Source organism: Ylistrum balloti, unplaced genomic scaffold (genome assembly GCF_031769215.1).
Source record: "Ylistrum balloti isolate Yb309-2 unplaced genomic scaffold, AGI_CSIRO_Ybal_v1 Utg370236, whole genome shotgun sequence".
NCBI classification, from domain to species: Eukaryota; Metazoa; Mollusca; class Bivalvia; order Pectinida; family Pectinidae; genus Ylistrum; species Ylistrum balloti.
This window is the reverse complement of record NW_026782193.1, coordinates 1,207,819-1,222,308: the sequence shown is the minus strand read 5'-3', so window position 1 is coordinate 1,222,308 and position 14,490 is coordinate 1,207,819. Positions and strand designations below refer to the sequence as shown.

Genomic DNA, 14,490 nt, shown 5'->3' with positions numbered 1-14,490 from the left:
AAATTTTAAAACATCGACTCAAATTATTTATATTTCAATGTCATCATTGTTTTAAAGTAGAATTTCAATCTGTTTCTGCCCTTCAGATTTTCTAATTGATTCAAGTCCAAATTTTACCTTTATATCAAGTAGCTGATTTAAGATATTCTTATTATAGCTAGTTATAGGCATATAATAAAGTGTTTGTGTATGATACAGAGTTGGAACAAGTACCAGCCACTGCCTGTCACCATTTCCAGTAGTCAAGACAGTGCCATGCCCAGCTCTTTCTCTTCCAAGAGCAGTAGCAGCAGTGACCTTGCCAGTCCATCAGAGGTTGACCCCTACCTTCGTCTGTCCCCGGAAGCTCAGCATGCAGTTGACAACCTTGTCAGTATGGGTTTTTCCAAACCCCGTTCAGCACGTGCTGTTGAGAAGTTTGGGAAGGATGAGAAGGAGGTATAACAAAGTTTACTGAAGTTTATGAAGTGTATCAAGACATCAAGCTTTCAGTCATGGCGTAACATCTTTTATCAGTTACTGTTGAAAGACTTCTTTAAAGTCACCGAAGGGAGTTTTACTTATCTAATGTGCAATCTTTTTTTTATTCAAGAAATTATAATGCTATTCATGTGACTGATACAGGCTTATTATGTAGAATCTGCTAAAAGAGGGAATATCAGGTGATCTTTAATTGAAACTTCATGTAAGTAAACAATATGAACGTCTTGGAGATGTCCAGGTGAAGGGGAACAAAGAGAAAATCTGCGTTTTGTTGAGTATTGTATAAATGAGGGGTGTGCAGCACAGCCAAAATGCTCCTATCCTGTAAAAAAAACAACAATGGATAATTCATGAGATTGCCTCCCTTTAATGCATTCATATAACACAGCATGACTGAAATTGATCACCAATGTGTGTTGTTATGTTTGAGGACGTGTGATGATGATGTTACAACTGTTAATATGAGTTTTTTTAGACCTCCATCATCAGATGGCATACTTGTGAAGTACAGGATGGATCTTTTTCACATTACATAAGTAGGTTCCCCTTGGTCCCTACTTGTGTCTGTTTGATTTTGGGACTGATAAGAAAACCAAAATGGCTGACAAGCAGTCATCTTGGATTTTTTCAGTAAAGTTTGTTAAAGCTTTTCCTTGAAAAGTAAGAGACAGATCTCTCTCAAATTTCAAATTTCATATGTAGGTTCCCATAGGCCTCTAGCTGTGCCTATCGAATTTTGGGACTGATCAGAAAAACAAAATGGTCGAAAGGTGACCATCCCAGATTTTGACTTTGAAAATTTGTTTTTCGCTGTTTCTTGAGAAGTATTGGATGGATCTTAAATTTCATATCTAGGTTCCCCTTGGCACCTAATTGTGCCCTTTTGATTTCAGGTGTGATAAAAAATCAAAATGGCTGACAGGTGTGATCTTGTATTTTGACTTTTAAAGTTTGTTTTTGCTATTTCTTGAGAACTACTCTATAGATCTGTCTCAAATTTCATGAATAATTTCCTTTAGGTCCCTAGTTGTGCATGATTCAGTTTAAGACTGATCAGAGAAACAAAATGGCAGACAGGCAGCCATCTTGGATTTATGCTTAGAAAAAATTGTTATTGCTATTTCGTAAGAAGCACTGAATTGATGTTTCTCAAATTTCATACCGATGTTCCCTTTGGTCTCTCCTTGTGCTTTTTTGATTTTGGGACTGATCAGACGAAACAAAATGGCTTCCAGACGGCCATTTTGGATTTTGCAGGTTAAGAATATCATTGCTATTTCTGCAAAGGAATGTTCAAATGTCTTATCATTAAGAGCTAAAACTGAGAAGAGAAGAGAAAAGAAGGGAAAAGATCCAACTTTCAAAGACCAAATAAAGATAACAAAATGAAGGGCGCCATCCCTTTGGGATTTCTTGTTTTAGATTTGAGATTACCTTTAAGTGAACCATTAACACTGTTTTCTTCTTAGAACTTGCCATATTATCGGATGAAATTTAATCCAGATCAATCTATCATCTTCAAAAATACAAATCAAATGTATCGTCTTCATAAATATAAATACAAACTATCAAAAACGTTTTCAGCATAGTGTTTCATCTGCCATGCACCATAAAATAACTTCCCATTCAAAAAACATCTTCTCAATAACTGAAAAACCCAGAATTCTTATATTTTGCCTGTAGCATGCTCAGATGAAGGGCTACCAAGTTTGTAAAAATGGTCTTATCCAAGATCACAAGAGTGAAATGTGTTAAAACGTTTAAACAACTATATACCCAGGTGTTAAAACCAGGCCTGTAGCATGCGGGGATGAAGGACTACCAAATTTGTTCATATGATTGACGACCCAACATCAATATCACAAGGGTCAAATGTCAAAAAATTTGAACAACTTTTCATTGATCAAAATACCCAGTGAGCTCATATTGGGCCTGTAGCATGCTGGGTTGATAGGTAGTGTAGCATGCTTGGACTACCAAATTTCATGTGATTAACCTTGACCCATGTTCAAGGTCACAGGGGACAAACCTGTTAAAATCTTTGAAAAAATTTTTAATAGGCAAAGGCCCTTGGTGCTGATTTTGGGCCGGTAGCATACTGCAATGAATGGCTATATACCAAGTTGTTCATATGATTGACATAAAACCTTTTTAAATGTCATAGGTGTAACAGCGTTCAAAATTGTTAAATGACTTAATGGCTAAAATGCTGAGGGTGCTGATATTGGGCCTGTGGGATTGTGGTATGAAGGGTTACCTAGTTTGTTTATGTGATTGACACTTACCCTTTCTAAAGGTCACATGGGATGTGTTCAGGTATATTAAAATCTTTAAACAACTTCTTCTGATATGTGTTGGGATTTTTACTTTTCTTCTTTCATGAATAAAGAGGTCTGGAGTAATGAAAATAGTTGATAAAGGTATTTATAGCTTGAATTAAGTGAAATTACTTTGTGTTTGTAGGTGATTGACCACCTGTGTGGAGTAAACAACTTGTCTGAGAAGGGATTTGACACCTACCATGCTGAGATGGTCTTACTACTGTATAATAATAATCTCACGCGGGTAAGTCATTACAGGTTTGTGAGAGAAAGGATCTGAGAGGTTCTAAGCCAAGATTGTCTTAATAATAATAATAATACTGTTATTGATTCTTTTCATGAGATAAAACAAAGATTATTACAGCATATGTCTGGCATTAAGCCCATGTTTCTTTAATAGAATCACAAATAAATAATAGTTAACTGACCTAATGTGTCAGAATTGGAAAGTTTGCCCTTGCCCTTGTTACAGAACACATAATGTTAAAGTGTTATCTTTAAATGTAAAATACTTCTTTCATAAGATGAAACATGTCATTAGGATCACGTCATACTTTGTACCTCGTTGCTTAAGGATCAGAAGGAGCCCTGATGAATGACCATGCTGATGACAAGGAGTCAAACTTTTAAAAATCATTCAAAAACACATTGCAGCATTTTCAGTGGTAGAATTTGAAATTGTTTTGCAAATTATAGTATTCTAAAACAAGAGTTGTTGAACATAGTTAACAAAGCCCAGATTGATGTGTTTACATCAAAGCAAAGTGGTCACTTTCATTGGCATGTTTGGTATGAGTCATATGTGGGTTTTTTTCACAAAAAAAAAACTGATATTTTAAAGACAAGTCATGTTAGCTTCTAAAAATATTTAAGATATTTTGATTTGCTGTTTTAAACAGAGAGTAGCCATCTGCCACTTACAGATGAACAATGCTAACGAATGTTTGGAATGGCAATTTCAACAGGGTGATATCAGTCCTTCATGTAACTAGGTATAAAGTGATTTCAACTGGTCTGGAGACAAAATTGAAGATGTTATCTGAAAAATGTTGGTCTAAGCAAACAGGTAACATTACTTTTAAATCTTGGGTACATAATAAAATCAACACAAACTACCAAATCTTCCTTTTTTATTTTCAGGCAGAGAAATATCTAGACATGTTTCAACAGTTCAAAGAATTGGGCTTTAGCCATGACAGAATCAAAGAAGCCTTAGTCACAAATAATCTTGATAGAGAGAAAGCCTTAGATTTCCTGACAACCTGACAGGGGCTGTAACCTTTCTATGATGACCTTTTGACCCAAAGATCAAATTTTAGCAACAGACCCAACCACCAAGAAAGCAGTGAGTGCAAAGATTGTGAACTTTGACCATATGGAGTGTTATTGTTGCATGGTCTTGGGTCAGGATGTTTCACTTGCTGAAGTTGCTGTTGTAAATCACTCTTGAGAATTTGCAAGCAGTTTTGTGATAAGGAAACATTGAACTTTGATTATTATTCAACAAGAGTTATTTCCCATGGATGTGAGGGCATTAATTGTGTCATACACATGTGCCAAGTCTAGAGACTGTGTTTATGACCTCCAATAGTAAGCTTGAACTTAATAACAGAATAACCACTATTTATTCAGATCAAATCATAGCACACTCAATATAGTGGACAGAAACCTGTATATAATGAAGGAAGTCTCTCATCAAATCTTACTGGTCAGAAAATATAAACCACTGCCAATGTTGAATGATATAGCTTTGCATTTTTTTCTTTTTGAGACCGCGAGATATATACAATTTATATCTAGACTTGTATACCTTTTATTTATTGATTTTTTTTAGCAGGTTGATAATGCCAGTAGATATGTCACACTCTAATCTTATACTGGTTGTTGTGTGAAAAGAACTTCTATTCAACCATATAAACCTTTGTTATTGTAACAGAACACTTTTAAATAAGATGGGCCTTCTTTATGTTGTTCAGGTAGGTAGCCAACAGCTGTTGAAAGGAAACCCTTTCTCAATTTAAATATTACCATTTTGAAATAAAATTCTGTACAATAAGGAGTTGGTGTTAGTTACCGGCTTGTAGCTGAAACCAGCAGTGTTAAAAAATGGATTGCCATCATGTTGAATTACATGTTGTGAAATTACACACTCTTCACAGCTTGATTATTAAACATCAGTTGAGAAATGTCATTATTGTGCTTACATTGCTATTCTGTATTTTTGTCATGATTCTGTTGTAAAAGTCATATATTTAAGTAAAGATTTGTAGTAAAGTATGTATTCAGTATGTTACAGATCAAGGTAGTGCTCTTCCTCAAGCAATCAGAATTCCTCTTAACTTATTCTTTGTCTTGTCTAAGCAAAACCTTTATTAGATACCATTACATCATCCTTGTACTGTGACCAGTGGTGCCATTATGACGTCCTTGTACTGTGACTAGTGGTGCCATTATGACATCCTTGTACTGTGACTAGTGGTGCCATTATGACGTCCTTGTACTGTGACTAGTGGTGCCATTATGACGTCCTTTACTGTGACCAGTGGTGCCATTATGACATCCTTGTACTGTGACTAGTGGTGCCATTATGACATCCTTGTACTGTGACCAGTGGTGCCATTATGACATCCTTGTACTGTGACTAGTGGTGCCATTATGATGTCCTTGTACTGTGACCAGTGGTGCCATTATGACATCCTTGTACTGTGACTAGTGGTGCCATTATGACATCCTTGTACTGTGACTAGTGGTGCCATTATGATGTCCTTGTACTGTGACTAGTGGTGCCATTATGACATCCTTGTACTGTGACTAGTGGTGCCATTATGACGTCCTTGTACTGTGACTAGTGGTGCCATTATGACGTCCTTTACTGTGACCAGTGGTGCCATTATGACATCCTTGTACTGTGACTAGTGGTGCCATTATGACATCCTTGTACTGTGACCAGTGGTGCCATTATGACATCCTTGTACTGTGACTAGTGGTGCCATTATGATGTCCTTGTACTGTGACTAGTGGTGCCATTATGATGTCCTTGTACTGTGACCAGTGGTGCCATTATGACATCCTTGTACTGTGACTAGTGGTGCCATTATGACATCCTTGTACTGTGACCAGTGGTGCCATTACAACATCCATGTACTGCGACCAATGATATAAATATTTCTGCACTGACTTATAAGATAATAGATATTATACATTGTATCTATCAATTCTACATGTAGATTATTATACAGAGATTTCTAATGTGGAAATATTAACTCTGCTGAATAACGCACATTTGAGTATTTTTATGAGAAAGATTTGACATGCTTGATTATTATACATTAAATTTGATTGCGACTTTTATTTTTAAAACAGATCATTAATTATAAAAGATACCTGTGCACACAAACTACCTAGATAATTGTCCTTCAACAGAATGTTTCTTGGAAACAGAAAATGTTTCATTAAGGAATAAAATTTGACATAGGGTATAGTTTTTAATGCTGATGTTTCTTTTTAGTTTTGTCAAAAAGGAACTTCAGAGAACTAGGATTTAATTCTAGACTGTATTCAGTGATGTTAAGATTCCCTTTTATGCTGGTAATGTAATACTTCTACTGACTGTAATCAATTGCGTTCCATTTGTCCTGTGGGTTTAAATCCAGTGTTGTGGCGTGGTATTGAAGCACAGTAAACATAACTTGGGTTATATTAGTTTGGGTATAGGGTAGGTAGGCTTATTACCTGATACTTGACTTGAGTGTATAAGAATTCAACACATCTGTCCATCATTTCCTCCGAATTAAACAATGAGTAGTCTTCTAGTCATATTCTGTTAGGAAAGTGAATGTATTTTCATCAAAATACTTGCAGAATGTGTTGCAATTTGTCTGAATTGTCTTCAATAAATTTCTTTTTAAAACAGTGTCTAAATATCTCTTACCTGGCATTTTGATTTGATTATATCACTTTGACTTTTCTCCAGTAAAACCAAACGGTAATGATGAATGCTACATGTAATGGTTTATTGAGATGGGTAGATTGGCTGTATAGTCCAAAACATGATAAGTCACTACTTATTGTGGATGTGTAGTTAAGTGTTGTGTCCATATTTTGAGTAAGACTAGAGGAACGACCACTTCATTTATCACCAGTGCATGTTACATGTGTGGTGGCAAAGGAGCCTGGTATCCTTTAGAGTGCCCTAAGACAGCATGGGGAGTAGGGTGTCCCTACAGACTTGCTGGAGAATATGGTTCAAGCCTCAAATGGCATCGCTACAATAACGGAATGACAGTTTTGTGTGCTGGGGATGATACGCTGAACTCATGAGAATGTCCTCTGTGATAGGAAGTTGTGTGACAAAATTAGGTTATGTGATTGTTCATAGTTATGGTCTGATTGGCTATCTTGTCCAACAAGTAACTTTTTGCAGGTGTGTAATTGGTTTGTAAGTGTTCCGATGTTAAGCAATGTCAAGCATTGTCAGTAGTTGCCAGTTCTATCAACATGTTCAGATTCTCCAGTTTGTGGTACAGTATATATATTGTTGATGAATCAATGTTAAAAAAATCGGGAAAAAGGATGAAATATGAAAATCTGATATACACAAATGAGTTATAAAAACAAATGACCAAAATGGCATGTAAGGAAGGAATATTATTAACATAAATTTACATATGTGAATACATAATCAGGAAATGGGTTATGGTTATTTTTTTTTTTTTAATAAAAATTTACAGTGTTCATGTATATTACAGCTGATATTAATGATGATGTTTTTGAAATGTGTTTGTTCTACATGATACACTAAGAAATAATACTGAATTCTGGAAAACTCGCATTATATACCTATAGTTCCTTTTCTTCAATGGTGAAAATACATAAACACTACGATTAGACATTTGAGCACTAAATGGCAAAATTAGTGCAAGGTAACATAGGCCTGTTGTATGTTTTAGTCCACAATCATCAGATGATGGGCTATTTGAATCGCTCTGTGTCATTCATCCGTTGTCTGTTCATTGTCCATCGGTCGTCCATCTGCAAACAATTTTTGTTATTACTATTTCTTGAGAATAATACTTTCTCAAATTGCATATGTAGGTTCCCCTTAGTACCTAGTTGTGCCCATGTAATTTTAGGACTGATCAGAAAAATGAAATGGCAGTCAGGCAGTCATCTTGGATTTTTTCAATAACGTTTGTTATCTCTATTTCTTGAATAGTGAAAGATGGATATCTCACAAATTTCATTTGTAGGTTACCATTAGTCCCAATTTGTGCCCATTCGATTTTGGGTCTGATCAAAATGGCCGACAGATGGCCATCTTCAATTTTCACTTTAAAAGTTTATTATCACTATTTCGTGAGAACTACTGTATAGACCTTTCTCAAATTTCATTGATAGTTTCTTTTGGTCCTTAGTTATGCCCACCTTGGGGCTGTTCAGAAATATGAAACAGCCGACAAGTGGCTATCTTGGATTTTGACGTTGAAAATTTGTTATCGCTATTTCTTGAGAAGTACTGGATGGACTTTTCTCAAATTTCATATATAGCTTCCCATTTATCCCTTGTTGTGCCCATTCAATGCTGAATTCTGATCAGAAAAACAAAATGGCAGTTGTGCCTGTTTAAGTTTGGGACAGATCAGAAAAAAAAATTACTAACAAGCAGCTATCTTGGATTTTGCCCAGTAAAGATTGTTATTGCAATTTATTAAGAAGTACTGAATGAATATCTCTCAAATGTCATACATCTGTTTTCTTCGGTCTCTCCTTGTGCTCGTTTGATTTTGGGATTGATTAGAAGAAACAAAATGGCTGCCAGATAGCAATTTTGGATTTGGCAGGTAAAGGAATGTTCAAATGTCTTGTCATTAAAAGCAAACACAGAGAAGAGAAAAGATGGGAAAAGATCCAACTTTCAAAGAGGATATAAAGATCAAATAATGGTGGGCGCCAGGACCCGTTTGGGATCTCTGGTTTCATAATTGGATGATACAATGTCTGTGTTGAAAAAATCTTATAATATTTAGTGTATTCATATCTTGATAATTAAAATACAAAACATGGCTTATATTGTAACTGTAGTGTTCAGTGTTACATAGTGTGATGGGTATAGTAGGGACCTCAAGAGTATAACCTTGGCAACAGTGTATTGGAATGATATTATTGATCTAAACATTGGCCTTTCTGAAAATTTTGGCTCCCATATCTTGAAAACAGAAAAAAAAGAAAGATATAACGGGAAGTTGTGCATTTTATGTATGTGTTGTCATCAATAATACTGTCAACTACATGTTTTCTAGATTAATTTATCCCTGTCGAGGGCTGACACTCTATATATCAAAATCTACTTGGAGGCAAAGCCAAAAATGTTATGTTAGGAACGTCAGCAATAGTCCAAATTGAATTGATCTGGAAAACTTATGGATTCAATTTCTCACACGATTTTTGCGAACTGCATAAAACTCTCTCAACTACATGTAGTTTCATTTCCAAATTCTTTGTTTCAGTTAGATTACCTCCCTTTGTGGCACCAAAATCTACCAGACATACAAGACAAGAGAGAAAAATGTAGCACCTAGCAGCATATCAGATTTCCATGTCTCATCATAGAGTAAAAATATGTCAAAAAGCCCCCGTACCCATCGATGGTATGGATACAGTATATTCTGATTAAACTACGTGTGACTCTCATACTTTACTGCTTTGGTCGGGGAAATTTTTGTTTTCCTTCCGAAGGCAGCTTGTATGCTTAAAGTTTATTCTGAAAATGTAGGTCGACTTTCAATATTGTTATAGTCTTACAATGAGGTCGCAGCTTTAATTTTGTCGTTATTGTATGTGTCAATTATATTCATTTAGTGTATCAAGTTTAAGTTTTGTGATGGAATAGTGTTATGGCAATGGAGATAGAGTTCTGTATGTATGTCCTATACAGTCAAGGTCAGAGTTTGAAGTTGAGACACGAGGAAGTGAGATAAAAACTAAAATTAGAGCTTAACTTCTTTACTTTGAGACACAGAAGTGATTTTATTTCCTAGACAGGTATGTTTATAGAAAAGACATCATGTTAACATTGCCAAGTACTGAGATGACAAGACATACATAAAAACTAGGACAGCAGTCAACATTGCCAAGTAATGAGATGACAAGGCATACATAAAAACTAGGACAGCAGTCAACATTGCCAAGTAATGAGATGACAGCAAATCATACATAAATACTAGGACAGCAGTCAACATTGCCAAGTACTGAGATGACAACAAGGCATACATAAAAACTAGGACAGCAGTCAACATTGCCAAGTACTGAGATGACAACAAATCATACATAAAAACTAGGACAGCTGTCAACATTGCCAAGTACTGAGATGACAACAAGGCATACATAGATACTAGGACAACAGTCAACATTGCCAAGTACTGAGATGACAAGGCATACATAAATACTAGGACAGCAGTCAACATTGTCAGGTAATGAGATGACAAGGCATACATAAAAACTAGGACAACTGTCAACATTGCCAAGTATTGAGATGACAAGGCATACATAAAAACTAGGACAGCAGTCAACATTGCCAAGTACTGAGATGACAACAAATCATACATAAAAACTAGGACAGCTGTCAACATTGCCAAGTACTGAGATGACAACAAGGCATACATAGATACTAGGACAACAGTCAACATTGCCAAGTACTGAGATGACAAGGCATACATAAATACTAGGACAGCAGTCAACATTGCCAGGTAATGAGATGACAAGGCATACATAAATACTAGGACAACTGTCAACATTGCCAAGTATTGAGATGACAAGGCATACATAAAAACTAGGACAACAGTCAACATTGCCAAGTACTGAGATGACAACAAGGCATACATAAATACTAGGACAACAGTCAACATTGCCAAGTACTGAGATGACAACAAGGCATACATAAATACTAGGACAACAGTCAACATTGCCAAGTACTGAGATGACAAGGCATACATAAATACTAGGACAGCAGTCAACATTGCCAAGTAATGAGATGACAAGGCATACATAAATACTAGGACAACTGTCAACATTGCCAGGTATTGAGAGGACAAGGCATACATAAAAACTAGGACAGCAGTCAACATTGCCAAGTACTGAGATGACAACAAGGCATACATAAATACTAGGACAACAGTTAACATTGCCAAGTAATGAGATGACAAGGCATACAACATTGCCAAGTAATGAGATGACAACAAGGCAAACATAAAAACTAGGACAACAGTCAACATTGCCAAGTAATGAGATGACAACAAGGCATACATAAATACTAGGACAACAGTCAATATTGCCAAGTACTGAAATGACAACAAATCATACATAAAAACTAGGACAACAGTCAACATTGCCAAGTAATGACAACATGAGAAGAGAACAGTCATTGAGTATGAGATAATGAAGGGATCTGACCCTGAGGGGAATGATGATTAAGTAAACCCTCAACAAGCCTCATGTTTGAGAAGTAATCTTTCCTCCATCTCACCTGAAACGGTGAATGATTTCTCGTTCCCACATTCGCTTGTGAACCATCAAAATTTAGTGTTGGCATTTGTTCATGGAAGAAATTTGGTAACTTTTTTCAGAATGAATAAAATTATTTTTAATATTTGTTCACTTGTTTTAACCCTTTTCAATCTTCTATTAAATATTCATGTGAAATTTCAATGCTGAAGCATATCTATGGTCAGCTGTGCATATGCTTTACACACCTGGCATTGTTTAGGGAGAAAAATAATGAGTGTGTTCCATGGACAGGAAAATCTCAAAATCCTCAGAAAGATTACTACACATAGGTATGGATGATACAATCTCATACAGAATAGAACTTTATCCTGTTCTTCATCGTTTTCATCATTTCTGTATTTTTAGCTTACACAATACACATGTAGTTACTTTCACTTGATGAATAATAAAAAATTCCAAAATTTTAATTACATTATCAAAGATGCTTGATGCTAAGAGAGATTTCCTGAACATCCAGTAAAGTGATTTGCTGTCCTAGAAAGAAAATTCAATGAAACAGAATACACCTTTCCTTTCAGAGGTCAGTGACATTTGACCATATGTTACATTTGATATGTCATTCCTAAGGAATCCTATTCACACTTCATGTGTAGTCAGAACAGATGATCCTGAAAAAAGATACATTTACGTAGACTGTTTTTTGTCACGGCAGATAGTCATTAGAAAATATGCCCTGATATTGACTGTTTTTTTGTCACGGCAGATAATCTTAAGAAAATAAGCCCTGATATTGACTGTTTTTTGTCACGGCAGATAGTCATTAGAAAATATGCCCTGATATTGACTGTTTTTTTGTCACGGCAGATAATGTTCAGAAAATATGCCCTGATATTGACTGTTTTTTGTCACGGCAGATAGTCATTAGAAAATATGCCCTGATATTGACTGTTTTTTTGTCACGGCAGATTATCTTCAGAAAATATGCCCTGATATTGACTGTTTTTTGTCACGGCAGATAATCTTAAGAAAATAAGCCCTGATATTGACTGTTTTTTGTCACGGCAGATAGTCATTAGAAAATATGCCCTGATATTGACTGTTTTTTTGTCACGGCAGATAATGTTCAGAAAATATGCCCTGATATTGACTGTTTTTTGTCACGGCAGATAGTCATTAGAAAATATGCCCTGATATTGACTGTTTTTTTGTCACGGCAGATAATCTTCAGAAAATATGCCCTGATATTGACTGTTTTTTGTCACGGCAGATAGTCATTAGAAAATATGCCATGATATTGACTGTTTTTTTGTCAGGGCAGAAAGTCATTAGAAAATACACCCTGATATAGACAATTCTCTTGTCAGGGCAGATAATCTTCAGAAAATAAGCCCTGATATTGACTGTTTTTTTGTCACGGCAGATAGTCATTAGAAAATATACCCTGATATAGACAATTCTCTTGTCAGGGCAGATAATCTTCAGAAAATAAGCCCTGATATTGACTGTTTTTTTGTCACGGCAGAAAATCTTCAGAAAATATGCCCTGATATTGACTGTTTTCTTGTCAGGGCAGATAATCTTCAGAAAATATGCCCTGATATTGACTGTTTTCTTGTCAGGGCAGATAATCTTCAGCAAATATGCCCTGATATTGACTGTTTTCTTGTCAGGGCAGATAATCTTCAGCAAATATGCCCTGATATTGATTGTTTTCTTGTCAGGGCAGATAATCTTCAGAAAATATGCCCTGATATTGACTGTTTTCTTGTCACGGCAGATAACCTTCAGAAAATATGCCCTGATATTGACTGTTTTCTTGTCAGGGCAGATAATCCTCAGAATACTCAACAATAGATGCACTTACATATCTAGTGCTGAAGATGAGGTTATCAGATTTTGAGCAAATGACTTAAATTCATTATATGAATGTTGTGTAAGTTGGTTTGAAAGATGGTGTACTTATTATTTTATAACCCGAGTTGTTTCTGATGATGTCTGACCTTTTCAGTTGTTAAAATTTATTCACTTTCCAGGTTTTTTTCATCCTGTTTTACCTATTTTTTTAGTACTTGTGTCTGCCATAGGTGTGTTAAGCTAACATATTTAGATTTTTACGTTTTGCAAAACTGTGCGCATTTTGTTCATCTAAAAACTGCATTTTTAAACAGATAACTGAAACGATGTGCATAAGTGCATCATTGTGAAATGTCAATAAACAACAAAAAAGAAAAGTGTCATTTCTTATATTTACATTTTCTTTCTTTATTTACACTCCTAAAAAATCAATAATTGTTGTTCATTGCTTGTTATACGTTGACAGAACACCTGACAACTGATAGAATAGCAAAACAATTGATTCCAATTTCACAGGAAAGTTTGTTAACCACAGGAAGTAAACAGAAAACAGTTCAAAATATGTCATCTTTTTGTTACATTGTTAGGTCATTAGGTCAGCTGAGACAAAATGTCATGGTGACCTCTTCTAATACCCTTCGTCCGGTGCCGTGCGTCAGATTTCAAAAAACTTCTTCTCAAGACCCAGATATGATAGAGTCAAATACTCTTCAAGAATGAAAGCATCTTATGGTGTATTACCAAAATTGTAAATTTCATGGCCCCAGGGTCTCACATATCGCATAGAAAAACTAGATCTTTTAGCATAATTTGTTTAATTTCTATTGGAAATATTTCAGACTTGGCTAGAATTATGAGTGAAGGATGACAGCTTGATGGTTTGCCCATTTTGATCCTGACTGACCCCAAGGGGCTGATGGGTCAAATTGACTTGAAATTCAAAAATCTTCTACATTCATTGTCACAAGTTCTGTTTCATGACACTTGATAACTAAGCTTTAACCTTTATATTCAATATTGCTTATCTCAGGTGACCGTCAAGCCTGCTAGGCCTCTTGTTGTTAGATATTTACCTTACTACATCATGGCTGGACTTCCCTAACAAGAGGAGTGTAAATATCACACTCACTTTTATGGGATTTCCTTATCATAGGGAATAAAGTTTGTAGCTTTTCCATGTGTTTGGTGCTATAACTTTATTTACAGTCAATATAGCAGAGATTGTTTTATTGATGCTGTTTATATATGATGGTACAATGTGTTTACATACGTTTTTTTAATACGTTATTGACACACCTGGTCTAAGGATCAAGATGTGTGACTGCCATCA

General features: G+C 35.5%; 1 long non-coding RNA gene across 1 annotated transcript; it reads left to right on the top strand.

Moving 5' to 3' along the window:
• Positions 1-201: 201 nt before the first annotated feature.
• LOC132552081 (uncharacterized) lies at positions 202-13,540 on the top strand. Its single transcript, XR_009554317.1, has 3 exons — positions 202-438; positions 2,947-3,048; positions 3,945-13,540. It is a non-coding gene; the product is annotated as an uncharacterized LOC132552081 (long non-coding RNA).
• Positions 13,541-14,490: the final 950 nt, after the last annotated feature.